Raw genomic sequence first — 22,003 nt, 5'->3', positions numbered from 1 at the left:
GTCCTTGAACCGCTCTGTAACGGCCCACACGAGAGCGAGAAACTCTAGTTTAAAAGACCTGTAATTTTGATCATTACGTTCTGCTCCTTTAAGAGATCTGCTAGCAAAAGCGATTACCCGTTCTTTTCCTTCTTGCTTCTGGCTTAGGACTGCTCCTAGCCCCTTTAGGCTGGCGTCGGTATAAAGACGGAAAGGCTTGCTGTAATCTGGATAAGCTAAAATAGGTGGAGTGGTAAGCTTCTTTTTGAGCTGTTGAAAGGCAACTTCTTGCTCTTCTGTCCAGTGGTTAACAATGGATTTCTTTCCTTCCTTTTGTGGATGACCACGTAAAAGCTCTTGCAGTGGTGCAGCAATTTGGGCATAGTTAGGTATAAAGCGTCTATAGTAGCCTGTAAAACCTAAGAAACTCCGTACTTCTTTCAGGGTAGTGGGTGTGGGCCAATCCCTGACCACGGCGGTTTTGTCTGGATCAGGTCTTACTCCTTCAGCACTCACGACATGTCCTAAGTAGCGTACTTGGGTCTGTAATAAGTGACACTTTGAGGGTTTGACTTTGAGGCCGTGTTTAATGAGAATCTGGAGAACTTCTGCCAGGTGCTGTAAGTGGTCATCATAAGATTTGGAGTAGACAATGACATCGTCCAGATAAAGCAAAACAGTCTCAAAATTTTTGTGGCCCAAACAACGTTCCATTAGCCTTTGAAAAGTTCCTGGGGCATTACAGAGTCCGAAAGGCATGTCATTAAACTCAAAGAAGCCCATTGGGGAGGTAAATGCTGTTTTCTCATGATCTTCCTCCGACATAGGCACTTGCCAGTATCCACATGTTAAATCTAAGGTGGAGAAATATGCAGCAGACCCTAGAGCTGTCAGTGATTCTTCAATGCGCTGTAATGGGTATGCATCTTTATGGGTAATGCTATTTATCTTGCGATAGTCCACGCAGAATCGGATACTGCCGTCTTTTTTCTTCACCAAAACTACAGGTGCAGCCCAAGGGCTGTGGCTTTCTCGGATTACTGCAGCATCTTTCATTTCTTGGATCATTTTTTTTACAGGCTGATACAAGGCCGGTGGAATAGGTCTGTACCGCTCTTTAATGGGAGGATGAGAACTAGTGGGGATGGTATGCGTTATCTCTCGTACTTTACCATAATCCATAGGATATTTACTAAAGGCTTGGTGGAATTCTTGAACAAGCTTCAGTACTTCTTCAATTTGTTTAGGTGGGGTGGTCACCTCTCCTACATGTATGTCAGACCACCACAGAGTTTCCAGAGCTTCATTGTGTTCTTCCAATACTTGAGTCGCCTGTTGGACTTCTTTTCGAGTGGGGCTCACTACATCCTGATAGGAAATTATGGATAATTGAGCTACAGGATAGTACCTTCTCAGTTCCACTGCAGTGTCACCTAGGTTTAGCATACGAATTGGTACCCTTCCTGCAGATACAGTAACGAGACTCCTTGCGGTCATAAGCATAGGATGTTCTGCCATGGGTAACGATTCTACTAGGGCATGATAGTCTTGTCCTTGGATCCCTGGTCGAGCACGACACAACAGCATAGTTTCAGTGTTGTGTTGCAAAATGACAGGACGTACATCGCAGATGCGGGCACGGCAGATTTCACTTCGAGGATTACTGAACTGCTGCTGTGCTGACAACACTTTGATAGTTCTCTGCAATACTCTTTGCTGTGCTTGTGATGCCGTAGGTATAGATTTGTGAAGAGCCTCTAACATATCACCATAGCAGTTGCGCAGGACATTCATACCTAGGATTACAGAGGTATCTGGTCTTTCTGGGACATTTATAACCAGAACTCCCTGTTGTGGAAGCTGGGTTTCTCCTGCACAAATAGTGGGTTCCCAATACCCTGTTATTGGTACAGACTGTCCATTAGTGGCTATGACATCTAACCACTGATCTGGAGGCTGCATAAGGAGGTTAGGGTCCCAATGTCTTTCAAAGGTGTCCTTGGCTATTGTGGGGACCTGAGAGCCAGTGTCTAACAGTGCTGTAAATGGTACACCATTGATGCGAATGGTCACTTCTGGACGAGGTCCTACATATTTGGAAAACCAAGTAACATTTTCGGGACCTATTGTCTTTCCTCCCGAGGGGCGGTCCTCTGCCTCGGGGATTGCTCTTTTAAACGCCAACATTGACGTTCCAAATGTCCAGCGCGATGACAATGTGCAGATTGGGTTATCCTGCTTGTCAAAACGGTCAGTAGATCGTCTCCCAGATGGGGTCTGATATTCTTGGCTAAGGCGGTTAGTAGGGAATCCCATTTGGGTTCTGGGAGCAGATTCTAGTAGTGGAACCTCTAGTCTTTCTATTTTCTTGCAGACCTCAGCTAGTCCGCTAGCTAACTCAGCCATTTGTTTCTGTAATTCCATCATAGTATTAGCATTTGGAGCCTGCGTTTGGGCGGCTCGCGATAGTGGAGCGCTACCACTTGGACAATTAGGCAAAGATGGAACTGATGTATCACTAGCAAAGGTGGATATCTCAAGTTTTTTAGTCGATGGGCGAAATTCTCTTCCTAAAATCTGAATAGCTAGTTCTTTGAATTCCTGGAAGGAACTCTCTGCATGCTAGAGAGCTAACATTTTTAGTTGACTGCGTAGGGTTTCTGTGGCAGACCCTTCAATAAACTGCTCTTTCAGTACTTCATCTGCAATCCTAGCTTCCTGGGGCTCTACGTGTACGATGGCCCTCCAAGCTTCTTGCAAGGATAAAGCATAGTCTCGTAAAGACTCATTAACTTCTTGTTTTTCGCTAAAGAAACGCATTTTTAACTCAGATGCGGAGCGGACCTCAAATATGCTTTCTAACCGCTCCAGGATTTGTTCTGCAGTCTTTTTCTGAGCTCTGGGCCAGGACTTGATTTCTCTCAAAGGTGCACCCTGGAGTTGACCACTCAGGATTTCTACTTTTTGTTCATTTGTCATGGGGTACAGGCGAAAAAAAGCAGTAATTTTTCCTCTAAAGTCTCGTAATGTATTTGTCTCCCCATTATAATGTGGCATCCAGGGAGCTCCCAAATAATAAGGCATGGTGAAAGACATAAATTCAGTGGAGGCTTTATCAGAACTTCTGTTGCAAAGGGTCTCATTTTCATTCTCGTCTGCCATCGTGAATTTCACTTGTTCACTGTCAATATACAGGTGTGTATAGTTTTTTTTTTAACTCACCGTTGAGGCATATTTTCACATATGATGACAGTAGTGAATCCTCATCTGGTGTACAGCAGTACATGCAGGCACATAAGATTCATCCTGTTCGTGACGCCACTTGTAATTTGCCGCACCGCCTTGTGAGAAGCCGGGCCTACTACCTCAGAGGATGTTCAGGTCACGGTGTCTCCGATGGCTCCAGCAAATCCCTAGGTTAGGTGGCAAATTATAAAGAGAAAAATAACAGAGATAGGAGACTGAGTTGTGGTGATATCTGCCAGGTATAAGGCCGCTGAAGGAAGACAGACACCAAGGATTCTGTGAAAACGTAAATGAGGAACTTTACTTAAATCTTGTAATCAATCTTTAGTCAATCAAAGTTGTTTTTCCATTTCCAATAGACAGTCATTTCATAGCAATAAATAAAGAGATCTCTTACACAGTGGACTAGTTCAAGCGTTTTTCCTATCCCGGCCTTGGGAGGATGGATGTCACTATCAATTGGATTAACTGCGTTTTTCAGTACTCTGTTGTTGCAGAAACGGGGCGCTCTGAATAGGGTGATAATTACACTCCCCGCATATCTCAATGGAGGTCTTTTTTTTTCTGCTGCATCACAGCAACTCAACCGCATCTAACCGTTTTTTCTTTTTAACTGCCTCCTCAAGCTCCGCCCCTAACAGCCACTTCCTTGCTTTCAAATCAATTGAAATACCAAAGCAAGGCAGTAGAGGGCAGCGCAACGCTAAATAATTTACCTCCTCCCAAGGTGGGGAATAGGTGTCACAAATGTAATCACATAGATAATACAGAACACACATTGGTAGTGGCTTTTCTGGTCACTACATATCTGTCTATGGATTTTAATATGGGATCCAATAAAATTTAATTTTAATTTATGATGAAGCCTTTTTTCCCTGGTGCTGGATTATTGTCTTATGGTGTCTGAAGCTTATGAAACATACAAGCCACCTCCACTACCATGTTGGCTTTTGAAAAGATGGACAAATTTAATTTTGTATTTTTCCAACTGTCATGGCACTCACATGATTTGGTTTGGCAATATTCTTGGCCGAGATGAGCTGGATGATGCTGTTTCTCTTTTCTTGGGAAATCTTCTTCATGGCTGCTCCTCAATTCGAACCAGTGACCTTTTGCTTGTGAAAATAGTTGAGCTATTAGGAAGTGTGAGAACAGATTGTAATTTGTAGTTTATAGGAAGAAAATGATTTTTCCTCCACCTGTAGCAAAACAGTCACAATGTAGTGACATAACAAGAATCTGTATAACTAATCATACGCTCAATAGTTATAAGTCAAATTTATGTATGAGATAGACAAGATGATTGTCTATAAAATGATGGTAGTCTCACACTCAAAGCTGTAGTGGATGGCGAGATATGGAGCCTGTAATTCGAAAGTTCAAAACATTGTTATCCTTTTTCTTGCCAGTGTGTATAAGCGATAGATAGATATATAAAATAGATAAACAAGAAAGCTATCAATAGATATAGATAGGTAGATGATAGACAAAAAAAAAAATCATATTTCCCTTTATATTTATGTCTGTCCATTACACTCCCTGTAGATCAAGAGCTTCCATTACAGGACTGCAACAGTGGAAAAGAAGAGGGGGTAGGCGCCATCACCGCCAATAAAAGAGGGAAGTGAGAGAAAAACAAGTATCTACCTTAGTGACAAATAATGACAATGAAGAAGTAACAGACCTAGTGATCAATATTTTTTTAAAAAGTATTGTCTGAAACTCATTTATCAGTCCATAATATGGGGTCATTCTTTAGTCTTAGCAAACATGTGAACTGGTTTCAGTTGGCAATTGATTTACAATTTTTTTTTAGGTCAATTAAACAAAAAAATCAAATAAAAAATGTGGTTTTAGGATAAGATTATTGATAAAAAAAAATGACCAGTAGTGAACTGACTTTACAGAAAATGTCTTTATTAGAGATGAGTTAACCTGAACAGTAAAATTCAGGATATGTACCGGATGTCCTCGGTTTGACCTCAATGACGGACTTTTTAAAAACAAGTCTGTGCCCGAGTTTGGAGTTCGGGTACTTGTTCGTATGCTAATAAAGTCTGTATGCTGCTTTGAAAAATAAAAAAATAAAACAGAATGACGTGGGGTCCAGCCTAGTTTTGATAACCAGTGCAGGTAAAGCAGTCAACTGCAGGTTGCAACCCTCAGCTGTCTGCTTTACCTTGTTTTGTTATCAAAAATAGAGAAAATCCCACTCCGCTGGATGAGCCAATTCTGGGGCTGATACAGATTTCTAATTTTACGCTGGGAAGGGCCAAATATCCATGGCCCTTCTCTGCTTTATAATACCAGCTCCAGCTTTTCCTTGGCTGGTTATCAAAAATAGGAGGGACCCTAAGCCATTATTTTAAATTATTTAAATAAATAATTAAAATACAATGTCATAGCTGTCTGTTATGTCTGCGCTGGTTATTTTTTCTCTATCCACATATGAGTGCATATCAGTTGTCATGCTCTTATTCCCATGTTTCTTCCTTATGCAGCACCCAAGCCTTTAGTACTACTACCATTTAACAGCACTAAAGTTCTGGTCCATATTGACTTATATCGGGTTTGGTGTCCAGGGTCAAGTCTGGGTCCAGAATTTTTTTACCTAAAGTCTGGCCGAACCTTGCGTACCTGAACTTCCATGCGTTCGCTCATCCATAGTCTTTATCAAAAAATGGATAACGTTGTTTCACCAATTAGTAATAGTTGCTTTTGTTACAGCAGTAAAGCTTGATATTGTTATTTAAAAAATAGCAGAGAAATAATTGAAACATCCTAATGTAACAACATACTGTATGAATTTAGAGTTCTTTTAGAATTTGCCAATGACGATGACATTCTTGTCAAACCTGCAGATAAGGGAAGTGCTGCCATTATCATGGACAAGGATGCATATATAACTTAAAAAACTTAAGAATACAACTTGATGATAAGAATGTATATAAGAAATTGGATTCTGACCCAAAATTTGATGTTCAGAGCAATATAAAATTGGTCTTAAATAAGGACCAAAATGATAACATTAACCAGGATTTATAGTTGAAACCAGAAGTTTACATACACTATCTAAAAAGACACATCTGCATGTTTTTCTTACTATCTGACATGAAATCAGATTAAACCTTTCCTGTTTTAGGTCAATTAGGAGCCAAAATTAATTAAATTTCCCAAATGCTAGAATAACGAGAGAGAGAGAGAATGTTTTAAGGCATTTTTATTACTTTCTGCAAAGTCAAAAGTACATACACTAAATACATAGTTACATACACTAAAAGTAGTATGCCTTTAAACAATAAGTAACAAAGGAGAGAGGGAGATGCACTGAGTAGCACCCGGTGGTGAGGGGCATTATGGTATTGCCCAGAGGCTGCTCACCTCAAATGGTTGTGCACCCGTGCACAACCCCGGTTGTTGCAGTAAATGATCGACGGGGTCCCGCTGATGCCTGGAGCTGTCGGAACAGAGAGTATCAAATCCTTCCGGATGGTCACGTGACCGCGAGCAGCCGGAAGTGCGTCACCGCAGGTCCTATGCAGTCAGAACAACCCGGTGTCACAGCAACAGTGAGTCCTGGTAATTGTTGTAGAAACTCGCCGCTCCCAGAGCTGCTCCTGCCATTAATCCCTCAAGGGGATAATGTATGTGAAAATAACGGAGTAGCGGTCAGATAGGAGCACTAGGGAACAGGAAGACAGGGAGGATTTTAAAATTACAAACCTTTTATTTAGTTTAACCCCTTCAGCCCCGTGGCACTTTCCGTTTTTGCGTTTTTGTTTTTTGCTCCCCTTCTTCCGAGAGCCGGAACTTTTTTATTTTTCCGTCAATCTTGCCATATGAGGGCTTGTTTTTTGCGAGACAAGTTGTACTTTTAAATGAAACCATAAGTTTTACCATATGGTGTACTGGAAAGCAGCCAAAAAATTCCAAGTGTGGAAAAATTGCAAAAAAAGTGTGATGGCACAATAGTTTTTGGGATGTTTTATTCACGGTGTTCACTATATGGTAAAACCGATGTGTGGGTATGATGCCTGAGGTCGGTGCGAGTTTGTAAACACCAAACATGTATAGATTTACTTGTATCTAAGGGGTTAAAAAAAATTCACAAGTTTGTCCAATAAAAGTAGCGCACGTTTTGCGCCATTTTCCGAAACACGTAGTGTTCTTATTTTTTGGGATCTATAGCTCAGTGACAGCTTATATTTTGCATCTCGAGCTGATGTTTCGAATGGTAGCATTTTTGCGCAGATGCTACGTTTTGATCGCCTGTTATTGCATTTTGCGTAAAACTTGCGGCGACCAAAAAACGTAATTTTGGCGTTTGGAATTTTTTTGCCACTACGTCGTTTACCAATCAGATTAATTGATTTTATATTTTGATAGATCGGGCATTTCTGAACGCGGCGATACCAAATATGTGTATATTTATTTATTTTTTAATCCTTTAATTTTCAATGGGGGGAAAGGGGGGTGATTTGAACTTTTAGGTTTTTTGTTTTTTTTTTTAATTTTTTAAAACTTTTTTTTACTTTTTTTATTTTATTTTACTAGTCCCCCTAGGGGGCTATAGCGATCAGCAATCCGATTGCTGATCGCTATCTGCTGATCACGGCTATACCGCTGTAAACAACAGAAATAGTCACTTTCTTTTTTCCTCTGCTCCGTGCCGAGGAAGAATGAAAGTGAAACTTCATAGCAGCAGGCGTCATCACATGACCCTGTGCTACGATGGCAAACACCGAACGTCACGTGATCACTCACGTGACGTCCGGAGGGGGCGGCGGTAAGTAGAAAACATGGCCGCGCGCATATAGATCTCGCTGCCAGACTTTGGCAGCGAGATCTAAGGGGTTAATGTTCCGGGTGGAATGCGATTCCACTCGGAACATGTAGGCACACATGTCAGCTGTTGAAAACAGCTGATATGTGTGTCGATCCACGCCGCCTGCCCGCGGCAGGGGGCGGGGCTTACGGGACACGATCCATGACGGAAAGATCCGTCCATGGTCGTGAAGGGGTTAAAAACCCTCTAATGGCCACTACGCGTTTCAACAGCTGATTGCTGTCTTCATCAGGTGATTCTACTTGGCCAGAAAGAAGCAATGGCTCTAAAAAAACATTAAAAAAGACTGATTAATGTTTGCAAATGCACACAGGAACAATGACCTCAATTTGTGAAAACATGTCCTGTGGTCTGACAAAACTAAAATTGAACTATTTGGCTATAATGACCATTCTTACGTTTGGAGGAAAAAGGGACAAGCTTTGAAGCCTAAGAACCCCATCCCAACTGTGAAACATGGGGGTGGTGGCATCCTTTTTTGAGGCTGTTTTGTTGCAGGAGGGACTGAGGTACTTCACAAAATAGATGGCATAATGAGGAAAGAATATTTTGTGGCAATACTGAAATACTGAAGCAGCATCTCAAGTCATCAGCTAGGAACTTAAAGCTTGGGGGGAAATGGGTCTTCCAAATGGACAAATGAAAGCATACTGCCAAACTGGTTACAAAGTGGCTTAATGATAACAAAGTCAATGTTTTAGAGTGGCCATCACAAAGCCCTGCTCTCAATCCTATTGAAAATTTATGGGCAAATCCTGAGTCATATTGCAAAGGATTGTCAAAAATCCACTTGTGACTTTTAGGATCGCTACTTCCAATAGGTGGCGCTGTGCTAGAGTTTGTCTCCTTTACTGGAGAGACAATTTGAATATTTCCCAGAGGGGCATTGCAGCTATAAGTCCCCTTACCTGGCAGCCAGACTGGCTTGCAAAGTCTCCTTAAGGAGAATAGTGTTCCCCCGTGGAATTTTAGGGGCATTGCAGCTATAAGTCCCCTTACCTGGCAGCCAGACTGGCTTGCAAAGTCTCCTTAAGGAGAATAGTGTTCCCCCGTGGTCCCCACATAGCTTTCTCATGAGCCAGATCAGACACCCCCATACTTTGCACTGACGAGGGGCAAGCACCCCGAAACACCGTGTCTGCAAATTGGGATTCTGATCTGGCTTATATATCCTGAGTCATATTGCAAAGGATTGTCAAAAATCCACTTGTGACTTTTAGGATCGCTACTTCCAATAGGTGGCGCTGTGCTAGAGTTTGTCTCCTTTACTGGAGAGACAATTTGAATATTTCCCAGAGGGGCATTGCAGCTATAAGTCCCCTTACCTGGCAGCCAGACTGGCTTGCAAAGTCTCCTTAAGGAGAATAGTGTTCCCCCGTGGAATTTTAGGGGCATTGCAGCTATAAGTCCCCTTACCTGGCAGCCAGACTGGCTTGCAAAGTCTCCTTAAGGAGAATAGTGTTCCCCCGTGGTCCCCACATAGCTTTCTCATGAGCCAGATCAGACACCCCCATACTTTGCACTGACGAGGGGCAAGCACCCCGAAACACCGTGTCTGCAAATTGGGATTCTGATCTGGCTTATATATCCTGAGTCATATTGCAAAGGATTGTCAAAAATCCACTTGTGACTTTTAGGATCGCTACTTCCAATAGGTGGCGCTGTGCTAGAGTTTGTCTCCTTTACTGGAGAGACAATTTGAATATTTCCCAGAGGGGCATTGCAGCTATAAGTCCCCTTACCTGGCAGCCAGACTGGCTTGCAAAGTCTCCTTAAGGAGAATAGTGTTCCCCCGTGGAATTTTAGGGGCATTGCAGCTATAAGTCCCCTTACCTGGCAGCCAGACTGGCTTGCAAAGTCTCCTTAAGGAGAATAGTGTTCCCCCGTGGTCCCCACATAGCTTTCTCATGAGCCAGATCAGACACCCCCATACTTTGCACTGACGAGGGGCAAGCACCCCGAAACACCGTGTCTGCAAATTGGGATTCTGATCTGGCTTATATATCCTGAGTCATATTGCAAAGGATTGTCAAAAATCCACTTGTGACTTTTAGGATCGCTACTTCCAATAGGTGGCGCTGTGCTAGAGTTTGTCTCCTTTACTGGAGAGACAATTTGAATATTTCCCAGAGGGGCATTGCAGCTATAAGTCCCCTTACCTGGCAGCCAGACTGGCTTGCAAAGTCTCCTTAAGGAGAATAGTGTTCCCCCGTGGAATTTTAGGGGCATTGCAGCTATAAGTCCCCTTACCTGGCAGCCAGACTGGCTTGCAAAGTCTCCTTAAGGAGAATAGTGTTCCCCCGTGGTCCCCACATAGCTTTCTCATGAGCCAGATCAGACACCCCCATACTTTGCACTGACGAGGGGCAAGCACCCCGAAACACCGTGTCTGCAAATTGGGATTCTGATCTGGCTTATATATCCTGAGTCATATTGCAAAGGATTGTCAAAAATCCACTTGTGACTTTTAGGATCGCTACTTCCAATAGGTGGCGCTGTGCTAGAGTTTGTCTCCTTTACTGGAGAGACAATTTGAATATTTCCCAGAGGGGCATTGCAGCTATAAGTCCCCTTACCTGGCAGCCAGACTGGCTTGCAAAGTCTCCTTAAGGAGAATAGTGTTCCCCCGTGGAATTTTAGGGGCATTGCAGCTATAAGTCCCCTTACCTGGCAGCCAGACTGGCTTGCAAAGTCTCCTTAAGGAGAATAGTGTTCCCCCGTGGTCCCCACATAGCTTTCTCATGAGCCAGATCAGACACCCCCATACTTTGCACTGACGAGGGGCAAGCACCCCGAAACACCGTGTCTGCAAATTGGGATTCTGATCTGGCTTATATATCCTGAGTCATATTGCAAAGGATTGTCAAAAATCCACTTGTGACTTTTAGGATCGCTACTTCCAATAGGTGGCGCTGTGCTAGAGTTTGTCTCCTTTACTGGAGAGACAATTTGAATATTTCCCAGAGGGGCATTGCAGCTATAAGTCCCCTTACCTGGCAGCCAGACTGGCTTGCAAAGTCTCCTTAAGGAGAATAGTGTTCCCCCGTGGAATTTTAGGGGCATTGCAGCTATAAGTCCCCTTACCTGGCAGCCAGACTGGCTTGCAAAGTCTCCTTAAGGAGAATAGTGTTCCCCCGTGGTCCCCACATAGCTTTCTCATGAGCCAGATCAGACACCCCCATACTTTGCACTGACGAGGGGCAAGCACCCCGAAACACCGTGTCTGCAAATTGGGATTCTGATCTGGCTTATATATCCTGAGTCATATTGCAAAGGATTGTCAAAAATCCACTTGTGACTTTTAGGATCGCTACTTCCAATAGGTGGCGCTGTGCTAGAGTTTGTCTCCTTTACTGGAGAGACAATTTGAATATTTCCCAGAGGGGCATTGCAGCTATAAGTCCCCTTACCTGGCAGCCAGACTGGCTTGCAAAGTCTCCTTAAGGAGAATAGTGTTCCCCCGTGGAATTTTAGGGGCATTGCAGCTATAAGTCCCCTTACCTGGCAGCCAGACTGGCTTGCAAAGTCTCCTTAAGGAGAATAGTGTTCCCCCGTGGTCCCCACATAGCTTTCTCATGAGCCAGATCAGACACCCCCATACTTTGCACTGACGAGGGGCAAGCACCCCGAAACACCGTGTCTGCAAATTGGGATTCTGATCTGGCTTATATATCCTGAGTCATATTGCAAAGGATTGTCAAAAATCCACTTGTGACTTTTAGGATCGCTACTTCCAATAGGTGGCGCTGTGCTAGAGTTTGTCTCCTTTACTGGAGAGACAATTTGAATATTTCCCAGAGGGGCATTGCAGCTATAAGTCCCCTTACCTGGCAGCCAGACTGGCTTGCAAAGTCTCCTTAAGGAGAATAGTGTTCCCCCGTGGAATTTTAGGGGCATTGCAGCTATAAGTCCCCTTACCTGGCAGCCAGACTGGCTTGCAAAGTCTCCTTAAGGAGAATAGTGTTCCCCCGTGGTCCCCACATAGCTTTCTCATGAGCCAGATCAGACACCCCCATACTTTGCACTGACGAGGGGCAAGCACCCCGAAACACCGTGTCTGCAAATTGGGATTCTGATCTGGCTTATATATCCTGAGTCATATTGCAAAGGATTGTCAAAAATCCACTTGTGACTTTTAGGATCGCTACTTCCAATAGGTGGCGCTGTGCTAGAGTTTGTCTCCTTTACTGGAGAGACAATTTGAATATTTCCCAGAGGGGCATTGCAGCTATAAGTCCCCTTACCTGGCAGCCAGACTGGCTTGCAAAGTCTCCTTAAGGAGAATAGTGTTCCCCCGTGGAATTTTAGGGGCATTGCAGCTATAAGTCCCCTTACCTGGCAGCCAGACTGGCTTGCAAAGTCTCCTTAAGGAGAATAGTGTTCCCCCGTGGTCCCCACATAGCTTTCTCATGAGCCAGATCAGACACCCCCATACTTTGCACTGACGAGGGGCAAGCACCCCGAAACACCGTGTCTGCAAATTGGGATTCTGATCTGGCTTATATATCCTGAGTCATATTGCAAAGGATTGTCAAAAATCCACTTGTGACTTTTAGGATCGCTACTTCCAATAGGTGGCGCTGTGCTAGAGTTTGTCTCCTTTACTGGAGAGACAATATGGGCAAATCTGAAAAGGCAGATGTGAGCAAGGCGACTCACAAACATGGCTCAGCTACACCAGTTCTGTCAAAAGGAATGGGCCCAAATTTCTACCAACTATTGTGAGAAGCTTGTGGAAGGATATCCAAACCGTTTGACCCAAGTCATACAGTTGAAGGGTAATGTTTGTGTTTTGAGAAAATAATAAAAATGCATTAAAACATTCTCTCAGTCTCTCATTAGTCTGCCATTTGGCAAATATAAATAATTTTGGGAATCCCAATTGACCTAAAATGGGAAAGGTTTATTCTGATTTCATGTCAGATACTGAGAAAAACATGCATATGTGTCTTTTTAGGTAGTGCATGTAAACCTCTGGTTTCAACTTTATAATTACTTGATGGTAGAACACCCTATTACAGCAGCATTATATACATTACCAAAAATACATAAATCCCTAATTGGTCCACCTGGCAAACCGATCATGTCGATTTGGTTGTTCGTAAAATAGGATTTTTTTTTTAATAAAGTTCTTAATCCGATGGCTACAAAAACATCTTCCTATAGGACTTCCTTTAAGACACTATGAATTTTTTATCTAAATTATGTGAAGTAACAATTATGAATGATACCATCATGTCCTCATTTGATGTTATATCTCGTTATATTTTGATTGATCATGAATGGAGTATCAAAGCAGTTAAAATAAAACTAATGACCACAGAGTTCTCTGGTGCTTGGAAATAACTTATTGTTACATTATTGGATATTATTTTTTTATTTGGGGATGAGTTTTTTGTGCAAAAACACGGGACCACCATGGGGGCCAAAAGGGTGCCCACTTATGCACACATTGTCATGGCAACATTGTAGGAGGACCTTATCTTTGTGTCCCACCATTTTAACCATCTGTGAGATGCTGGAGATACATACAAGTGCTTCTCAATAAATTAGAATATCATCAAAAAGTTAATTTATTTCTGTTATTCAATAAAAAAAGTGAAACACATATATTATATAGTCATTCCAAACATAGTGATCTATTTCAAGTGTTTATTTCTGTTAATGTTGATGATTATGGCTTACAGCCAATGAAAACCCAAAAGTCATTATCTCAGAAAATTAGACTATTTTATAAGACCTACTGAAAAAATTATTTTTAACTCAGAAATGTTGGCCTACTGAAAAGTATGTACAGTAAATTCACTCAATACTCGGTCAGGGCTCCTTTTGCATGAATTCCTGCATCAATGCAGCATGGAATGGAGGTGCTCAGCCTGTGACACTGCTGAGGTGTTATGGAAGCCCAGATTGCTTTGATAACAGCCCTCAGCTCATCTGTATTGTTGGGTCTAGTGTCTCTCATCTTCCACTTGACAATTCCCCATAGATTCTCTATTGGGTTTAGGTCAAGTTTGCTGGCCAATCAAGCACAGTGATACTGTGGTTATTAAACCAGGTATTGGTACTTTTGGCAGTATGGACACATGCCAAGTCCTCCTGGAAAATGCAATTTCCATCTCCAAAAAGCTTTTTGGCAGAGGGAAGCATGAAGTGCTCTAAATTTCCTGGTAGATGGCTGCGCTGACTTTGGTCTTGATAAAACGCAGTGGACCAACGCCAGCAGATGACATTGCTCCTCAAACCATCACTGATTGTGGAATCTTCACACTAGACCTCAAGCAGCTTGGATTGTGGCCTCACCACTCTTCCACCAGACTCTGGGACCTTGTTTTCCAAATGAAATGCAAAATTTACTTTCCTCTGAAAACAACACTGTGGACCATTGAGCAAAAGTCCAGTTCTTTTTCTCCTTGGCCCAGGTAAGATGCTTCTGGCGTTGTCTATTGGTCACTAGTGGCTTGACACAAGGAATGCAAACTAGTAGCCCATCTCCTGGATACGTCTGTGTGTGGTGGCTCTTGAAGCACTGACTCCAGCAGCAGTCCACTTCTTATGAATCTCTCCCACATTTTTGAATGGTCTTTTCTTAACAATCCTTTCAAGGCTGCAGTTATCATGGCTACTTGTGCACCTTTTTCTACCTCACTTTTTCCTTACACTCAACTTTCTATTAATATGCTTGGATACATGACTCTTTGAACAGCCGCCTTCTATAGCAATGACCTTTTGTGGCTTACCCTCCTTGTGGAATGTGTCAATGACTGCCTTCTGGACATCTGTCAAGTCAGCAATCTTTCCCATGATTGTGTTGTCTACTGAACCAGACTAAGGGTACCTTCACACTTTAGCGATGCAGCAGCGATCCGACCCGACCAGCGATCTGACCTGGTCAGGATCGCTGCTGCATCGCTACATGGTCGCTGGTGAGCTGTCAAACAGGCAGATCTCACCAGTGACCAGTGAACAGCCCCCAGCCAGCAGCGACGTGCAAGCGACGCTGCGCTTGCACGGAGCCGGCGTCTGGAAGCTGCGGAGACTGGTAACTAAGGTAAACATCGGGTATGGTTACCCGATGTTTACATTAGTTACCAGCGCACACCGCTTAGCTTTGTGTGCAGGGAGCAGGGAGCCGCGCACACTGAGCGCTGGCTCCTTGCTCTCCTAGCTACAGTACACATCGGGTTAATTAACCCGATGTGTACAGCAGCTACATGTGCAGAGAGCCGGAGCCGGCAGCACAGGCAGCGTGAGAGCTGCGGAGGCTGGTAACTAAGGTAAATATCGGGTAATCACCTTGGTTACCCGATGTTTATCTTAGTTACCAGCCTCCGCAGCTGCCAGACGCCGGCTCCTGCTCCCTGCTCGCTTCATTTGTCGCTCTCTCGCTGTCACACACAGCGATCTATGTGTCACAGCGGGAGAGCGCCTTTGAAGAAAACGAACCAGGGCTGTGTGTAACGAGCAGCGATCTCGCAGCAGGGGCCGGATCGCTGCTCAGTGTCACACACAGCGAGATCGCTAATGAGGTCACTGCTGCGTCACAAAAAGCGTGACTCAGCAGCGATCTCGGCAGCGATCTCGCTGTGTGTGAAGCACCTCTAAGGGACCATTTTAGAAGCTTAGGAAGCCTTTGCAGGAGTTTTATGGTATTTATTCTGTTCTGAGATAATGACTTTTGGGTTTTCATTGGCTATAAGCCATAATCATCAACATTAACAGAAATAAACACTTGAAGTAGATTACTCTGTGTGTAATGACTCTACATAATATATGCGTTTCACTTCTTGTATTGAATAACTGAAATAAATTAACTTTTTTGATGATGTTCTAATTTATTGAGAAACACTTTTAGATGATGTCGATCTCATCTGGACTAGAACTATAGATACATTACAGGAATTTCATCATTTTCTAAACCTAATTGATCCAACAATTAAATTCACTTTAGTTAGTTTCACAATCTAAGATTTAATTTCTAGATGTTCTAATAACACAGAATAATGGAATCATGCATTTGGTTATAGGTAACACATGAATATGGTTACCGTATATATCATTAAGCACAAAAGCACTTTAATACACCTTATATTGTTGTCTGAAACCTATGTAATGTATTGATATACTATTTGCATTGAATTGATCACTTCATATACTGTAAACTGCACTGTACAATGTTAACTTATATGTTTTTGGTATTTTGACTATTGAATGTAAACTGCATAATGATGTTACCTTGCGATATATACTTTCTGTTTGTACCGATTCACTGCTTGATAAATGATCTTAGAAACCGAAACTTTTCCAGGCCACATGACCTATTAAAGCTCTCTTTGTCTTCAAAGCACTTTTTAAAGTGCTGCCTTTCTCATCATTTTTTAGATAGATGATATTATTCTCCTATCTATCTCAACTACCTATCATTAAACCCCTAGCTAAGCTAACTGTGTAGCAGCATTGATGGTAGCACCTTCCCTTAACATTCACAAAATGGTGCCGAAGCCACATGTCCTCATTTTATATGACGAGGAACATGTGACTTAGGCAGCCAATGACACCAGCCTTTGTGTCAGAACCTTGTGGATGTTTGCTTTGCTGCACCTTGATTGGTTGCAGGAACATCCGCAAATAAAGTTGAGAAAAAAAATACAAAATGGCGCCACACATCTCTGGCTTCTCCAGAGTCTCCACCTCCTCCACTCATTAAATACATTCCCCTGTTCATAATACAGCATCACAATCCTATCCAAAAGCATAACATGTTATTAGAAAAATATTTTTGGAAGACGAGATCAGTTATTGAGCAAAACCGAACATTGCTGACTTTTGGGGAAAGTGATCGTGTTACGGAGCCCGAGCCGAACATGCTAAGGCTCATACTGAATTTGAAATTAGCGAACAGGTTCGCTCATCTCTAGTACCAGACTCTCTCTATTGCTTGGAGCGGTTGTGAACTTTATTCCTGTTGTTTTGTACTTACTTCCTGCTCTTGTCTTTACCTTTGTGTGTACATGGTGTTCAATTTTTCTGTTTACTTTTTTGACTTACAGTTTAGAAATGGGGGTCTCATAGATACCTCCGAATTACTATCCTAGGGCTTGATAGCAGCTGTGATTTTTGACAATTCACAAATGATATCAACCCCATATATTACCCCAACTGCCTCCCCACCAGGGCAATTGGGATGAGCTGGGTAAAGCATCAGAATTGGCGCATTTAATGTCATGCGCCAATTCCTGGGTGGCTGCGGGCTGCTATTTTCAGGCTGGGATGGGCCAATAACCATATGAATTCCAAGCCTGATAATACCATCCCCAAACTGTCAGCTTTACCTATGCTGGTTATCAAAATTGGGGGGACAACAAGCTATTTTTTTTATTTATTTATTTAAAACAAAAAACCCCCCAAAAAAACAGCTTGAGATCCCTTCTATTTTTGACAACCAGACATCGTAAAGCAGACTGCTGGGGTTGCATCCTGAAGCTGCTTTACTCTTGCTGGTTATCAAAAATAGGGTGAGAGCCCACATATTTTTTTTACTATTTTTTTTTGTTTCAAGTGGTGTGTCGGACAATCAAAGCCATGCCAATACTTGATGTGGCTGTGATGCGGTCGGAAGTGCCCACACCGGAAAATCTGGCTAAGTGGCTGCTCTGTAGCTTGTTAACAAGCTTTATTTGGATAACAAACTCAGACAAGAATCGGACATACAGATGTTGTACCATTCTCGAACTTTACAGCTCGGATTCGCTCATCCCTAGTTTTGCTGTTCATGTACATTCAGTAGTTGGGATGGTGCACCACTAGGTTCTAATCTGCTACTAATTCACAACAATGGAATAGTTGAGAATATGTGTATAATATCAAATAGAATTTCTATGACTGTTCATAAATGAAACTGAGAAAGTGGTCTAAATATGCAAAATTACTATATCTTTTTAGGCCATTTTTTCACAATTTCAGCGCTACAATTAACAGTTCAAGCATCAAAAGAATCAAAGGGAACCTGTAAGCAGGTTTTTACTATTTAATCTGAGAGTCGCATAATATGGGACATGAGATCCTGATTCTAAGGATGTGTCCCTTATTAGGTTATTAGGTTGTGTGCTGTAATTTCAATACAATCAGCATTTCATCAGCAGGAGAGTAACATTATCGGACTACAACTCGCATGCAGCCCAGAACAGATGATCTGTGTATCAGCCTGCTCACAATACACAGTATACACAGGGAGTGTGGGCGGGGTTATACACAGCCCAGAAGACTTGGCTCTGCTATATCGACATCAGGCAAACAAGTATTCTATGAAAACTAAACCAAGCAGCCCAGTAAGTTACACATCCCTGGAATCAGACGTTCTAGCCCTATTGTGACGGGGGGTACAGCAGAGCAAGGAGAGACAACAGGCCGAGGAACGATCCAACAGGTTTATTCACAAGAACACTGGAACAGCACACGATAAGTCCACGTAAAACAGATTCGGGGGCCCTTCCCGACAATCCTCGGACCGGATTACAAAGCAATCGTCCTTACAGTAGTCCAAAGAGTTCCACACAATCCCACGGGCCGCCACACAGGCCTAGCTCCGTCCATGTCCACAGCCACACAGGCTGGAGCTCCTGCTCCCTTCAAGTTTCAGCTCACTCTGAAGTTACAAAAGGGAAAAATGCATTGTCTGTGCTCCTTGACCAGCCCACCATGTTCAGGGGGTGGGGGTCACACATCCTATCATCAATGGTTTGGTCCATCACAGGGCTCCGATATGTCTGCCAGCCACAGTAGATGAAGGGATCCCCTGCTGTGCAGAACAATGACTATTCCTTCACTGGCCAATGCAAGTACAGATTAGATACACAACTCTGGAAAGAAGAGGACAGGCTATTTACATAATCACATTAGATGCCAAGACTGCAATTGTATGAGAGAGACACATTGAGATCAGTAGCTCCCCCAAGGAAATACATGAATTACAACTAATACAACCAGGGAAATATACATATCATGACATAGTATCACAGCATATACAGTGAGAGGGTAAATTACATCTTCACAATCCCTCCCCCTCCCAACTTGTGTACGTACTAGGGACCTCTACAGGTCACTGGTTAAGTACACACAGGCAGAGCGTTACTTACATGTGGCTTCATGCAGCCACGAATTGGCATCGTAGCTCTCCCACATCATTGCCCAGGAGAACAGCTGCAGGCAGACCACCCATCACCCCAACCACACATCGCCTGACCCCAAAACCAAAGTCCAGATCCACAGTGGCTGTGGGAATAGTCCTCCATTGTCCACCAGCCAGTTCAATAACAATCCCAGGTCCTCTATGGATTGCCTCAGGCCGAACCACTCGGGGATCAGCCAGTGTGAGGAAAGCACCCGAGTCACAAAATCCAACAAGTCTCTGTCCATCCAGCACAACCTCCTGCAAGTGCTTACCTCGATGAGCAGAAGTCGTCATAACTGCGGGTCGCACCCCGTAAACTCCTGGTGGTGCAACATGGGGGGCTGAGTCACTAGGCCAGTCCTCACATAACGGTGCCACATCTTCCTCCATGGCACTGGGCTGTAAATAATTAACAATCCGATTGGGTGCAGGATCAGTCCTCATTTGAACAGCTGGGCAGGAGACTTGCCGATGCCCTGGCTGTCCACATTGATAGCATCTGAGCTGGGTCTCCCTCCATCCAAGGCGTCCTCTTGGGTAAGGGGTAGGGAAACTTGGAGGCCGGCTCCCACCTGAAGGTGCTGTAGGGGTTTGAGGATGATTCCTCCATGGCCTGGCTGGGCATGAGGCCTGCAAATGCCCGGGATGCCTACAAACATAACACCTGCGCTCTGTTACTTCCTCTCCCCGGCGTATTCCAGAAAGTGCAGTAGAAGCAACTGGAGGCACATTAACACGGGTATCAACATGTGGTGGCTTAGAGGAACGGGGAACAATGGGGACAGAATAACTGGGGGCATCCGGTGTTGTGGAGCTGTTAGGCGTCTCTCCATCCTCCAACAGAACCCTCCACTGAGGCTTGATAGTGAGCACCTCATCAGCTAGAGCAGCAGCTTCCTCCACTGTCGCTGGTTTTCTCTCACGCACCCATTCCCGGATCTCAGCGGGGCACTGGGCAAAGAATTGTTCTTTTAGGATGACCTGCAGGAAGGTCTCCCAAGATAAGGCCTCCTCTGCCTCCAGCCAGCGATTACATATTTGTTTGAGTCTATGAGCATATATCTTAAAAGACACTTCCCCATCACAGGCTAAAGCACGGAACTGAGTCCTGTAAGTGTCTGGGGTCACAGCATAATGTTCTAGAATAGTCTGTTTAATATCCGCATACTCACAGTTCCACCGAGGGTCCATAGCTCTATAGGCTTCAGCAGCTCCCCCCTCTAGGAGCCCAACCAGATGCCGGACACGCTCCCTGTCCGGGACTTCCATTAATCGACACTGATGCTCAAAGTCCTGGAAGAAGCCCTCAATGTCGCCTGCAGCCTCATTAAACGGCTTAAAGTCTTTGCGGGACACCCTGGGAAGTTCCCTCATGATGGGTGCTGGGGTTACAGTCTGTCTGGAACCTCTCGCGGCTTCCACAGCGAGCTGCTTATCCAGCAATGCCATCTCCTCCATCCTGCGCTCCTTCTCTTCAGCTCCACGCATGGCCTCCCTCTTATCTTCTATGGTGGCCTCATCTCCAAGCAGTGCCATCTTTTCCTCGTACCACACAACCCATTGACTTTTTTGGGTATTCACCTCCAGCTCCCGTCTTTCCTCCCTTTGCTGTGAGGATCCTTCCTCCACGTCATTTTGCGAGCAGACTCCTTCTAGCGCCTCAATCAGCTGCTCCTTGGAGAGTCCTTTGAAACGAACTCCTACTTCACGGGCCTTTGATTGCAGGCTCCCCAAAGTCCAGGTCTTGTACTCTGCAGTGCTGGTTCCTGATGTTGAGCCATTGTCCTCCATTCCTTCTGCTCTGATCCCAGCGCTGCCAACCAGTTTGTGACGGGGGTGTACAACAGAGCAAAGGATGGACGAGGCCGAGGGACGATCCAACAGGTTTATTCACAAGAACACTGGAACAGCACACGATAAGTCCACGTAAAACAGATTCGGGGGCCCTTCCCGACAATCCTCGGACCGGATTACAAAGCAATCGTCCTTACAGTAGTCCAAAGAGTTCCACACAATCCCACGGGCCGCCACACAGGCCTAGCTCCGTCCGTGTCCACAGCCACCCAGGCTGGAGCTCCTGCTCCCTTCAAGTTTCAGCTCACTCTGAAGTTACAAAAGGGAAAAATGCATTGTCTGTGCTCCTTGACCAGCCCACCATGTTCAGGGGGTGGGGGTCACACATCCTATCATCAATGGTTTGGTCCATCACAGGGCTCCGATATGTCTGCCAGCCACAGTAGATGAAGGGATCCCCTGCTGTGCAGAACAATGACTATTCCTTCACTGGCCAATGCAAGTACAGATTAGATACACAACTCTGGAAAGAAGAGGACAGGCTATTTACATAATCACATTAGATGCCAAGACTGCAATTGTATGAGAGAGACACATTGAGATCAGTAGCTCCCCCAAGGAAATACATGAATTACAACTAATACAACCAGGGAAATATACATATCATGACATAGTATCACAGCATATACAGTGAGAGGGTAAATTACATCTTCACACCTATATTATGCTGCTCTCAGATTATATAGCAAAAACCTATTGAAAAATTCCCTTTAAGAATATGATTGTCTTAATCGACACTACATCTTAAAGAATGTCTGTCACATTCGCTCGAGTCTCTGATGAGATTGCTTGTACAGCATATGTTTTAGATTATCCTTTCAATCTACTGTATATTTAGTTATTGTGGTTTCTCCATTTTCTTGCTTTCAAATTAGATAAGGTTTTCACTTATTCACTTGAGAAGCTGA

Source organism: Anomaloglossus baeobatrachus, chromosome 1, assembly GCF_048569485.1.
Source record: "Anomaloglossus baeobatrachus isolate aAnoBae1 chromosome 1, aAnoBae1.hap1, whole genome shotgun sequence".
Lineage (NCBI taxonomy): Eukaryota > Metazoa > Chordata > Amphibia > Anura > Aromobatidae > Anomaloglossus > Anomaloglossus baeobatrachus.
This window is presented reverse-complemented; position numbering follows the sequence as displayed.